Consider the following 13,000-nt stretch of genomic DNA (forward strand, 5'->3'; position numbering starts at 1 on the left):
CCAATTTCTGTCCTTTGCCCCCATCCGCACCGCCCCTCATGTCCCTTGGTGGGGACAAGCCCAGACTGGGGTTCAGGCAGGAGAGCAGGGACAGCCGTACGGACCCGCATCTCCCTCTTTCACTCAAACAGGAAAAATCATCCATCCTGGGGATATTTATCCCTCCTTCCACTTCACCTGTTGCTGGTTGGTGAGTTCCACAGTTATGAGAAAGAGGGGTAGGGTGCCAGAGAGCACGATCACGTACCCTTTGGTTCTTTAAAAAGCAATAACCCATCTGGAAGAAGAGGCTGCAAATGAGCTAACGCTGCTCAGAGATCTTCCAGTCACTGTGGATGTAACTGTGCAAATGTCAGCGCGGGGCTTACGGCAGTCAAAAGGCGTCTGAGGGAATTGCGGCGAGTGGTGAAGATGATGCTAGAAAAGCCCACCCTGCGTTTTGCAGAATTCCCCTGTGCACCCACTTCTCGACCGCTGCCAGCGGCGCCCGTCACCTCCGAAAAGACACAGATAAGTGAGAAAAAGGGCTGGGTGCGGGAGCAGATGGTGCATACGGCTGAGCTTCCACACGAGGAAAGACTAAAGAGAGGAAAATGTCAGCTTGGAAGAGAAAAAAAAAACCTCCGAGAGAGCTTCAGAGAGGGAGCAAGTAGTCTCCAATTCACAAAGCACAAAAATTGGGGTCCCAGATGCGATTAGCAAGCAACAGATGGAAAACCAGCAAAGGTCTCCTGCAGGGGCACCTCAGGGATGGTGGGTCTCATTGCCAGGGGATGTGGTAGGAGCCAAGGGAGGACATACTTTGGGAAAGGGTTTAAAAACCCGCCCAGTGGAGGGGTCCACGCTTTTGGACTCGAGAGCTCGAGTTTAGACTCGTGGGCCCATGTTTAGCGAGCCGGGGTGGCCGCTGCTCTCCTGCTCAGCCCGGCTGCGCTGGCTCAGCCGCAGACGCAAATCCAGCAAAGTCAGATGATTTACAGGAGCTTTGCGATTGTGTCCAAGGCGAGAAGCCGGGCCCAGATCTGCACATCAAAACAGATTTCCCATAAATTACTACGTCAAGTCTTTTCATAAAAGTTTAACAGTATGGAGTATGATTCATGAGGAACCTGTAATGTTTAATTAAAAGGTGTGAAACTGATCCTGCTGCGAAAAACTTCCAGATCCCATGCCAAGCTCATCATTGACTTAATTTACGGGACATAAACAGGCCAGAAAATGGCATAAGCAGTAAAGTCGTGTAACTTTTGCCAATTCGGGATACAACGGCTGCGCAAAGGGAGGCTGATTTACAAACTCAATGAGAGGAAGGCGGAGGCGCAGCAGGAAAACAGCGAATAAAGTCCTGGGCAGCGCAGGACGGGAGGATCTAACCTGTGCTCTGCTCCAGCTGCTCTTTCTGCTGCTGCCCTGGTTTCTGCCTCCTGGCACGAAGGTCACCGATCTCACACAGCCACCAAACTCCCCATTGGTTTAAATTACATGTTGTCCTTCAGGCTTCTAACCCTCGATGTCAAACCCTCAGGGCTGCCATGTCGGTGACATGGACATAACTTCTGGTCTAACTCCAGCCAAACTTGATAGAGTTACGTTGGACCTGGACCAGAACCAACCCCCCCCCCCGACACCCCACCGGCTGCTGGGGAGCATTTCTCCAGTTTCCTCGGGGCCCCGTACATGCCTCTCGGTGTAACCGTGCCCATGGCGGGACGCAACGTGTGCCCAAAAAGGGATTCTGGGGATTATTCACATGGAAAAAATGCTGTGGGATCGCTTCCCTTCATGTAACTAGCTGGTCCCATGACCTCAGTTTGATGATTCTTGATTTCTCCGAGTGAAATAATTTCCCACAGCGAGAAGGGAGAGGCTGCCGGGTTTGTGGGGAAGCAGCGGGGAGGCTGCAGTGAGCGACTGCTGGCAAAAGAGCCTGGCTCGGGAACCACACCTAAGATGAGCTGGGCTCCAGCCCTGCCTCCCCACACCAGCTTTCCGGGGGCTTTTTAGCAACCATGAGCAAACCAGTGAACTGGGACCCTAAGAGACGCAGAAACCTGTCGCTGGAGACGCCTCTGACGGGGCGTTCACCGGTCCCTAAATAGAGCCGCTCTCCGCTTACGTGGAAAAGAGGGAGGCAAAGAATTTGAAACCAAGAAGGGAGAGGTCACCGCAGAGCTACTCAGAGTTCAGCTGCAGTTTCACAGTGGCTTTAAATATCGCTCCCTGCTGCCCTGTCCAGGCCTGGGCAGGGTAGAGAAAGCTGAAACAGGTCAAGGTCTAAGGGAAAAAATAGGTGAACAAATAAAGGGGAATGACAGGAGCGGCTCCCTGACCGTACCAGGAGCTGCCTCCAGCTCTCTCCCTTCCCTTGGTCCCTGTGGGAATCAGGATTTTGCCACAAACCTGAATTTGGGTATTAGAGAGTGAAAGGAAGTGACACAGCAATCAGGTGGTTCCTGAAACATTCCTAAAAAATTCCCACCGGAAGCCCCAGGTTGCAGCCCCACAGCTGAGTACCTGGGATGAAAACCAGGCTGTTCCTGCTCCATCTCCACCTTGGGAAGAAGGCTCTCACCAGGCTTCAGAAAGACACCAGGGATTTCAAAGCAGAAGAAAACAAATCGAAAAGGCAAAAATATATGCAAAAGAGCCCAGCCCAAGAGTCTTGGGTGCAAAAAGCATCGCGGGTGCCAGGAACACCTATGCAAGGGGAATGTCTGAAGGCAAGCACCGGCTCACACCACGGTGAGCTCAGCCTGTCAGGGCGGCTTGTTGCGTTCCTGCACCAGGACGGGGCTGAAGTGCCCAGACTGGAGAAAATCGTTGCAGGAGGGTCTGGGGCAGAGCTGACCGAGGCCGAGCACTGAGTCTGGACCTGCCATGGGCTCTGGCCGGGGACAATCCCACCGCCTCGCAGCGCGGCAGCCTCCCTTTCTGTAAATAGAAGGAGTAATATTTGCCGTGATCCCCACATCACAGAAAGGGAAATAAATTCACTAAGACGAGTTGTAGAAGATCCTAAATAAGTTTTCTACAGTACTTTGCATTTTTTGTTGCAAGGTTTAATCCTAAATCCATTGTCCCCAACTATACAATGGTATCTTCCAGACCTTTGTTCAGTTCAGCTTCCAGTATCCAAACAACAGTTTTTTGTGTTCCTCCAATATCTGAAGGGAGCCTACAGGAGAGCCGGAGAGAGACTCCTTGTCAGGAAATGTAGTGACAGGACAAGGGGTAATGGTTTTAAATTGGAGGAGGGGAGATTTAGATTAGATATTAGGAAGAAATTCTTTCCTGTGAGGGTGGTGAAGCACTGGAACAGGTTGCCCGGGGAAGTTGTGGCTGCCCCATCCCTGGAAGTGTTTAAGGCCAGGCTGGATGGGGCTTGGAGCAACCTGCTCTAGTGGAGGTGTCCCTGCCCATGGCAGGGGGGTTGGAACTCGATGATCTTTAAGGTCCCTTCCAACTCTAACCATTCTATGATTCTATGATTCATCTCGAGATACAATCCACCGCTTGCCACGTCCCACAACCAGAAATCATCCTCGACACCCAGCCTATAATTTCCATGTATTTAGCTTAATCCCTTTCACAATACATCATCCACGCCGCTGCCTTCCTCCTTTGGGCGCTCCCCACTTGTGACTGGCTATGGCAGCGATTGCCTGACTGACCTGCAACATCTGCTCCCTTCTTCCCTGGTTTTTGGGGACAAATCCCAGCCCAGGACAGAGCCAGCTCCTGGGAAGGTTTGTGCCCTGAACCTTCCTACCTCCGTCCTCACAGTGCAGACAACCAAAGGCAGCTGGTGGTGCTGGTGCGTGTCCCTGGGGAAGGGAGTGCAGGGTAACGAAGAGGGAAGGAATGGTTTCCACTGGGAATAAAAAAGCCAGCCCGGTCAGCCCCGATCACCAAGGAAAGCCTCGTAGCTGCGTATCGCTGGAATTTTCCTTTTCTTATACCCAAGAACGTTGTCCTCATCAGGACCACAAAGAAAACACAGTGAGAGCGAGAGCAGGAGATAAAGAGGAAAGCTCGGCAGCGCTGGGAGCCGAGGAAGGGGGGAAATTAGAAAGGAGAAGGAAAAGAATCAAGGATGTGGGTGAGTGAACGAGCCAGAAATTTGGGGGAAAAAGTCAGGGTCTAAAAAAAGGTGACAAAAGAAAAACGGAGCACCAAGGCAAAGCAAATCTGTGGGGAAGACGCAGGAGGAGAAGGCTGAGAGCTGCGGATGGATGGATGAATGGATGGATGGATGAATGGACAGACCCCTAGAGCTCCCAGGACGGGTTCGTGGGATGGCGACTGGCAGCCCCAGCACCACAGGGTTCCCATGGTCAGCACATCACCCTGTGCCCGAGCGTGTGCCCCCATGTCCCTGCCCATCACTCTGCCCAAGGAAATGCCCCCGCCGCAGGGGAGCCCGCAGCCGGTGGGCTCTTGGGACCGGCAGTGATGGACCCCGGCCCGCGCAGGTGGTGGGACCAGCACCCTCCACCCTGGCCCCACCAGGGCCACCTCTCCCATCTGTTTTCGCTTGTGCCAGATGGGAAAGGGAGGGAGGGATGGGGGATGGGGCCGCATCGCTGGGATGTCGGGGATTCATTTCTTTCTATTCTTTTCGCAGTGACATTTAAATGGCTGGCCCCAAAACACTTTCTGATTGCTGTGTGTTTTTCCCAATAACACAAAGGCGAGAGTGTCTCAGAATAAATCATTTAGAGGCAGGGAAAAAAAAAATAAATGCAGCAGCTCCGACCCCACAAGCACATACACCTCCCTCCTCCTCGCCCTCCCCTACAAGCATGTTTTGGAGCTGCTCAAGCAAAGGGGAGAGCGAGCAGGAGTAATTTTCCACGGATGCAGGGAACAATTGAGCCCCGCATGGTTTTCATCGTTAAAATGCTTCCCTCCAGCAGTTCATGTTCACCCACACCAGACAAAGGCGATATGCATGCAGAGACCAGTTCAGTCTTGCTCCACCCGCCGGTGGTGAGGAGCCGAGGTGCGGGGCGATGGGGAGGAGGAGTGGGGGAGAGATGCTAACGCCGCGAGTGGGACCTGCTCCAGCTCCTCTCCCTGCGCAGGCAGGGGATGGCTGAACCCAGCTCTGAGTCACCCTTACTCAGCCCCGGCGCAGTCCCAACTGTGCCAGGGCTGGAGAGGGGATGGGGCAGCTTTGGCAGAGAAAAATGAGAGCATGGGTTTAGGGGGAAGCGATACTCAATGCCGCTGGTGTGGCACCATCGCTCCTGCAGGCAGACAGGAGACTGGGGGAGGAAGGAGGCCACGTCACTTCACAGCAGCGCTTGCTTCAGCCTCGTGCTGCCAGCCTGCCTTCTCCTGGCATCCAGCCCCTCCACTCACACAGGGTCTCCAACCACCCTACGGACATGGGAGACCCTTCCCCATCTTCCCTGCAAACACCAGCTGGCAGCGGGATTGCTCCCTGCAAGGAGAGGGTTTGCTCGTGCTGAGGATGGATGCTGGTACCACGCTGTGCTGAGAGGTTTTGGAGGGGAGCAGGGGCACGTGGGCATCCCCAGCATCATCTCCCCAGCAGCACAGCCCAAAGGGGGCTGAACATCGCTGGGGCCGGGGGCATTAGACTGGGGTGTAGAGCCCCCTGAAACACAGCAGGGCTATCCCCAAGTCATGCAAAGGCTCGCCATGATCCTCTTTCCTCTTTGTCCTCGATTCCCTTCCCATCCATTCCTTTCAGACGGAGGAACATACTTCAGCCACTGGCAAGGAGTTCCCGGGCTCTGAGCATCACCCACAGCCCCCTCAGGAGGAAGGAGGACGGGGTCTGAGCCTCAGATGTCCCCTGCCCAGGTGTCAAATCTACACACGACTATGAAAAGCACAACTGCTTTTTATAGCACAGATCTGCCCAAGAGCTCCAGGCTTTTGCAACTAAAAGAGCTTTAAATGTCCAACTCCGGGATCTGCAGGACATCAGGGCGCAAGTTTGTGGCTGGCAGCCTCGCTGCTCTTACACACCAGATCCCAGCAGTGTTTCTGAGCCCCCTTTGGCCCCTCTTCCCCGAGAGGTGCCAACTAAACCCACCCTCCTCAGAAACCTGCTGCTTGCTGGGAGCATGGGGGGCTGAAGGGGCAATACCACCGGTCTCGTGGGAACCATGTCAAGAGGACCTCTAGCTCTGAGTGCGAAGAAAGATGAAACGCGACCAGTTTTCAATTAAAAAAAAATTATTTTGTTAGTTCCTTATCAAAGATCAGCACATAGGAGCTAAACAGACTCAGGCCCAGACTGGTGGGAGATCTCTAAGCAACATTTTTGTGGTACGGAGTAAGGTCTTGCCAAACTCCTTCCACCTCGATACTACCGAGGCAGTGGTTGAGACCGATGTCGGTTTGTCTCCCTCTGCCAGACCACTGGAGAAGGCTTTCAACAAGACATCAAAGCAGAGACCCAAATGAATCACAGGATCCAGCACTGAGGTTCCAACAGCCCTTTCATGAAGCACAATAGCCTAAGCCCCAGCATCCTTGTGGAATTATAACGCCCCCAGGTAGACGCGCCAAACTTTTTCCTCTTGTTCTGCTTGGATGTATATGCTTTTAAAGCTCCTTCTCCAACAACCAGCAAGTGCATTTAGAAATAGTTGGTTTTTACCTAAGAGGTGATGGCGCTTAGATGGTCGCAGAGAGATGGTTTACACGGATAGCTCGTGTGGGAAGGGATTTGTGTGGCTGAGATACTTCCTTGACATGAAGCATAACAAGGAGAAAGGAAGCTTTTCCAGAAGACAATCTCAGTTTGCTTTGCCTAACAAAACAAAGGCCAGAAGGGGTAGGATTGCTACACATAAAAGCACCCAAGAGAGAGCTGAGATGCTTATTTAAGCATAAGGACAATGTTGGCACTAAACCAATCGGGGAAAAAAATTTGGCTACAAATAAATATAACCGGGATTTAAAAGGAGCTTCGTAACTGTGAGAGCTCTCAGCTTATGGAATGGAGACACACGGGAGGCTGAGCGTGGAGCACTGAACCTTTATGAACAGGATCTGAGGACCATGCATGGACAGCAGGTCTGGATTTGATTCAGAAGGCCTCTGCTGGCCCTATGCCTCTACCAGTAAAGACATCCCACATGTAGGTCTCAGACTGGGAAGCTAATCCTTGCACCGTGGGGACTTCCCAGTGCTCAATGTCCCCCTAAAGCTGTGCCAAGAGCTCTTGAAATCTTCCCAGATGAAAAGTCAATCAAAGAAGATCCATGAGCTGAATCCCCTGGGATTGCGTGTGCCTTGAGATCGGAACTTTTCAAAGTCCTATAATGAGCACGAATCTTGGAGAGCTACAACAATAGCTTATTTTCAAGGGAAATTAAAACCAGCTTGTTTTTCCTAATCTTACAGTTTCCTCCAAACAAATGTGTCACAGCTGTTATACCTGGAGGTCATGGAAAAAAAGGTCTCATCAGAACTACTGCGAGAAGCATTTTGGCCAAAGAAAAAGAGTTTGAACGTGGCCTGTACAAACGCAATGAGGAGAGACTGAAGAGGAACGGTCTTCCTGACCACGGTAACAGAAAGCTGAACAGCAACCATGAATTTAAGGGGGAAAAGCCCAAACACTTTGTAGTAGTAAAGACAGAAAAGTATCGGAAGAAATTGTCTAGGGAAATGTGGGCCTCCCTATCATGGAAGGGTTTTACGGACAGGTGAGACACATCAGTCAGGAATGGTTCCTGAAAAGCTGATCCTTTTTTGGGGGCAGGAGCACAGGTTACATGGCCTTCTGAAATGGCAACTATTATCATCTGTGATACAAAGCTCAGCACCAAGATAAAGATGACACAATCCTCTCTGATCACTTATGTTCAAGGCTGCCAGCACGAACCCAATGGGCCCTCCATGTCCCACAGCGACCCGGAGACACCAGTCCTAACCAGTCTGACCACCTCATACCAGCCTGCGGTATTACAGTCGGAACTGGAACGATAAAGGCTTAATCAAGCCTTATATATTATTAAACTCAATTTGCATTGCTTTGCATGTGAGGCTCGGGAAAGGCTTGTCGTTAAAATTTAAAGAGTTTTAAGAAGTCCCAGGGACACTGAGAGTAGAGATGCAGAAGCGGTGATGTGTCAGTGCCATCACCTTGGCGTTGCTTGACAAAGGCACAGGCTGCAGCGATGGTGGCCAGAGCCGCGCAGAGGACCAGGGAGATGGTCGTGTCAATCCACATCACCACGAGAATGCTAAAATACAAAAAAATATAGTTTTGTATAACCTGATATCTTGCAGCCATCTTCGTAACAGTTCAAGGGAAAAGTATCCGCTTACCACAAGCAAGCCTATTTCTGAACCCATTTAAAAGTCTTAAAACCGCAATACATAAACCTAACAATACCAAACGGCGAGACATCAGGAAACCATTGAAAGAAAAGCCCAGTATAACAGAAAAGAGAATTAAACATGACTATCGTTGCCAAAGAATAATCTGCCATAAATATTTTTAAAGGCAACAAAGAGGATTATCAATGAGAGTTGAGACAGGATGAGAACAGATAATTTAGGTTTTAGGTTCAAGAGATCATTTTGCTTATTTCAAAGGTTTTTTGAGGTAACTTGACTTTTTAAAAGCAACCTAAACCCCCCAGTCTTGTAGGATTCGAGGTCAGAGGAGGCAGCCTGAAAGGAGCAGAGGCGCGGGACCTTTACAGTTCCCATCTCAACCTGAGCCGGTCCTTTCTCCCTGCCTCAGTTTCCCAACCCACAGTGGCAGAAGCGCAGTAAGCCATGCCCTCCGAGGGGAGCAGGAGGGCTGCCAGGACTGAGAGGCAGCACTGGAAGCTTAAACATGTAAAACACGGATCCTATTTTCACTGTCTAATCAACACAAGTGGTCACAGGGACGCTGTAGGATCTGCCGCCACGACACGCTCTGATCTCTGGAGGGATCAGTTCTAACGTGCATCCTCCAGCCCATTGAGCCCGTGACTCGATGTAGCAGAAGGACGGAGCTGCCGCCCTGTGCACATCGCTCTGACGGCTGCCGAGCCCGACCTGCTGACTCGCACTGCTTCCTGTCACAGCCTGTTCCGTGAAGGACAGCTGATTACATTTTCCTCCCTAATGAGCTCAATGAATCTGAAGATGAGCTGAGACTGCACAATCGGTTGGTAGATGATCTTTGGCTTCCCCTCCTGCCCGACAGCTGGCAGTCAAATATCGAGGATAAGTCTGTGTGTGAAGCCAAACAAACATGGAAACGTCACAGGGAATAAGGAAACAGGGGCTGAGAAATTCATGTGCTGTAGGACAAAAGTCCATGGAAACATCAGGAAGGCAGGGCACCGCCACAGCCTGCATCGCGATCTGCAAGGACATACCCCCGAGACGATCCAAAGTGGAAACTCAATGACCCAAGAAAGGACAAACATTTACATGGGGATCAGATGCAGAGGAACAGAAGGAAGAGCTCCAGTAGCTAAAAGATCCCAAAAACAAATTTCACAATTAATTGTCCATTCCTGTCCAGTTTATTTTCTGTAATCACAACTGCTCCCTTTTCTTTGCATAGTGTAAGTCACTGTAAGCAGGAAATCAAATGAACCAGGTCACCGGTCCAGTCCAGAACAGTAATTTCAAGGTTTCCTGCCTTTCTTATGTGACCTCTTTATCTTCTCACACCTTAGGAGATCTGTTGGTCTTATTAAGAGTTACGGGCACACGCTCAGCTCGGCGTGGAAGCGCAATTTTGCACTCTCCAAAGCTTAGGCTGCCCTGGCTCTGTAGCGGGAAGCCCCATAGGCTGAGTTAGTGTACCTGAGTGAGATCACTGGGCTCACAGGCAGCAGGACACGTGGGAATAAACGGCTCCCCTGAAGCCCGGTTACTTTGGAAATCCAGGAGCAGGCATCGCGGTGCTCTCGGGAGCGCTGCTGGAAACCACTGCAGCACCTTGCACCGAGTCCCACCTTTCCAGCGGGGTGAGCAATGACCCCTTCAAATCTCAGCTTCTTCTACAGTTAATAACAAACAGGAGACAAGGTAAGTTAATTTGTACCTAGAATGGCCTCATAAATAAAAACCTTTCTGAAAACTGGAAAATTCTAGCAATGAAATAGAGCTGCCTTCATTTTACAGCCTCCACCCCTAAACTTGTTGACAACCTGGTGGCTTATTTGAGAGCAGTTTGCTGTCAGCCCCTTATAAACATCACGATACCACCGGTTGTCTTTAAACTTCAGTTTGTCGCTTACAGTGCAAGTAGTGGGGAGACCCCAAGGCCTGCATGGGTTGGGGGGCTGCTCCCCACCCGCTGCTCACAGGGTTTTTCCTGGCTGAAACATAGAATCACAGAATGGTTTGGGTGGGAAGGGACCTTAAAGCCCACCCAGTGCCACCCCCTGCCCTGGACAGGGACACCTCCCACCAGACCAGGTTGCTCCAAGCCCCCTCCAACCTGGCCTTGAACCCCTCCAGGGATGGGGCAGCCACAGCTTCTCAGGGCAACCTGGGCCAGGCTCTCACCACCCTCACAGCAAAGAAGTTCTTCCCCACATCTCAGCTCAATCTCCCCTCTTTCAGTGTCAAACCCTTCCCCCTCCTCCTAGGGCTGCTCCCCCTGATCCAGAGTCCCTCCCCAGCTTTCCTGGAGCCCCTTGAGGGACTGGAAGGGGCTCTGAGGTCTCCCCGGAGCCTTCTCTTCTCCAGGCTGAACCCCTCCAACTCTCTCAGCCTGTCCTCACAGCAGAGGGGCTCCAGCCCTCCCAGAATCTCCGTGGCCTCCTCTGGCCCTGCTCCAACAGCTCCGTGTCCTTCCTGTGCTGAGGACTCCAGAGCTGGACACAGCACTGAAGAGGTGCAGTGGGTGGGCAGGTCAGAAGGGGTGCGTTGCACGGGACACTTGCGTTACCATCCCTCTACCTGCTGCACAGGTAAACGCTCCCCAGAGCTGTCAAGTTGCCACCTTTCACCAGCCTGAAATTCAAGAGTATGTTTAAAGGAAAATGTAAACAACCTGGGCTGCTAAGCTGGCCTGATGGCTGGCTCCAGCTCCACTCTCACTCAGAGGGATTGCCGACTATCTCGGTACACAGAGCCATGAGTAAATATTGGTTCAAACACACACAAAAAAGCACAAGGCTGCATGGAGCTCAAATAACCAGCCTGGCAAAAGCAGCTGCCACCAGGGCTGGAGCTCCCCAGTCCCCGAGGGCTGCCCTGGCTCTTATCGCAGCTCCGGGTGAGCTCTGGCCAGTGACTTTGCACTGAATCCAGAGGGATTATACCCAAAATAAAGCAGCAAGCAGCACAAACACACAGCTGGGAGATATCCCACTTTGCCAATTCTGCTGGTCAGAGGCCGTTCTCGGGCTCACAGCAAAGGGGCCAACTCGTTCCCTGACTCTTAGCAACTCTCCAGAGGATGAGTGGGGCATATAACTTATTGCAGGCTCAATAACCTTCCCTGCCCTCGAGGCTCGTTCATTTTATTTATGGGAAAATATGCTTGTTAATGCTCTTATCACAGGAATGATCTAATCGGGGGGGGAAAAGTCTCCTTTGAATATATCCATTTTAATGAGCTGCTGGGCGAAATGTTTAGGCAGGCAAAACTGACTCTGAACTCGTTTCTGACAGACCTGATTCTGCACGGGTCTTAACGCTCATCCTGCTGGCATCTGTTTGTTTTGATAACATTTCCAAATGAAATACGGAGTTACAAAAGCTGAGCTGTACTCTGCACTTCCTTGTCCCTAAGGTCGACTGAGCCAAGCACAATAGGAGCTGAAGGAAAATAAGGCACCGCCGTCCAGCTCCCCTTCCCGACACAGAGCTTCGAAAGTGGCCCATCCTGCAAAGAAACATCAGATGGTGCTGACTCTCCTCTATGAGAAAAGGGAAGATAGGCAAAAAATAAACGAATAGATCTGCCACACAAAGCAGCAAGCAAGCAAGGGAAAGGGGTCAGCAGGGAAAGAAAATGTTCATGAAAGAATTCCAGAAAGCCCCTGCACACCCAAATGCTGATTATATGTGATCACAGAGAGGCATGTTTCTCAGGAACCGGCTCTGTGCACCCCTCTGCTCTCTTCTGTGCTAATGGGAAGGGGAGCATTCGATTGCCCCATCTCCTCTCCGAGCTGAGCTCCCCTCTGTGGCACACTGTGCAAGAACAGGACCTTAATCACCTCTAATTAACGTGGGGACAGGGAGCAGAAAGAGAAGAGCGGACACAGATCTGAGCTGCCTCTGGTCCGTAAACGAAACAGAAAATGGATTGTGGAAGGGAGGATGTTGCAACATCTTCCACATTACTGTTTTGTAACCACCTCTGAATTCCGCATGCCCATTTGTTCACAACTGGCAGCAACACCCGGAGAAAAAAAAATCAATACAAAAATCAAGCTTGTGGAACGTTATTGTTAAATTACAAAACCGTAACGACAAAGTGTACAAGCACACTTCTTTTCCCAGAAATGTGAAGGTGTCGTCCCCTGACCGTGTCCCTCGCTGTTGGCTCACCCCCTCTCAAGCTGACTGCATTTCCTGCCCACGCTTCAAACGTTTCCCCTCACCCCCACGTTATTTTTATATGGAAACTGCCTGGTAAGTTTGATCCCACAGACTTAAAGAAAACAACCCAGCGCTTATCAGGTGCCCAGCGCTATGTTGAATTACACCCCTCAATCAGATAACGAGACTTTAAAGCATTTTAAACATCTGTTACCTCATCTGCATTCAATATATCGTCCTCTTCATACCAGCTGTTTCTAAGTGAGAAAGCAGAGATCCAAAGTTTCTTTGGTAAGAAGCACAGACATTTGTTGGCCTGATGAACCGGTCACCGCTTTCTTCTAGTTCAGTATCTCGCAAAGATCTTGGAAAAGAAATTCTTCCCTGTGCTGGCAAACATCTAAGAATTCCGGCTTGGCAGTGGCACGCAGAACCTCCTTCCAGCACAAGTGGGTCTGCAGAAAACCTGACCTTCAAATCAAATCATTCCCGCACGGATGAC

The sequence above is a fragment of the Numenius arquata genome, chromosome 25 (genome assembly GCF_964106895.1).
Source record: "Numenius arquata chromosome 25, bNumArq3.hap1.1, whole genome shotgun sequence".
Classification (NCBI taxonomy): Eukaryota; Metazoa; Chordata; class Aves; order Charadriiformes; family Scolopacidae; genus Numenius; species Numenius arquata.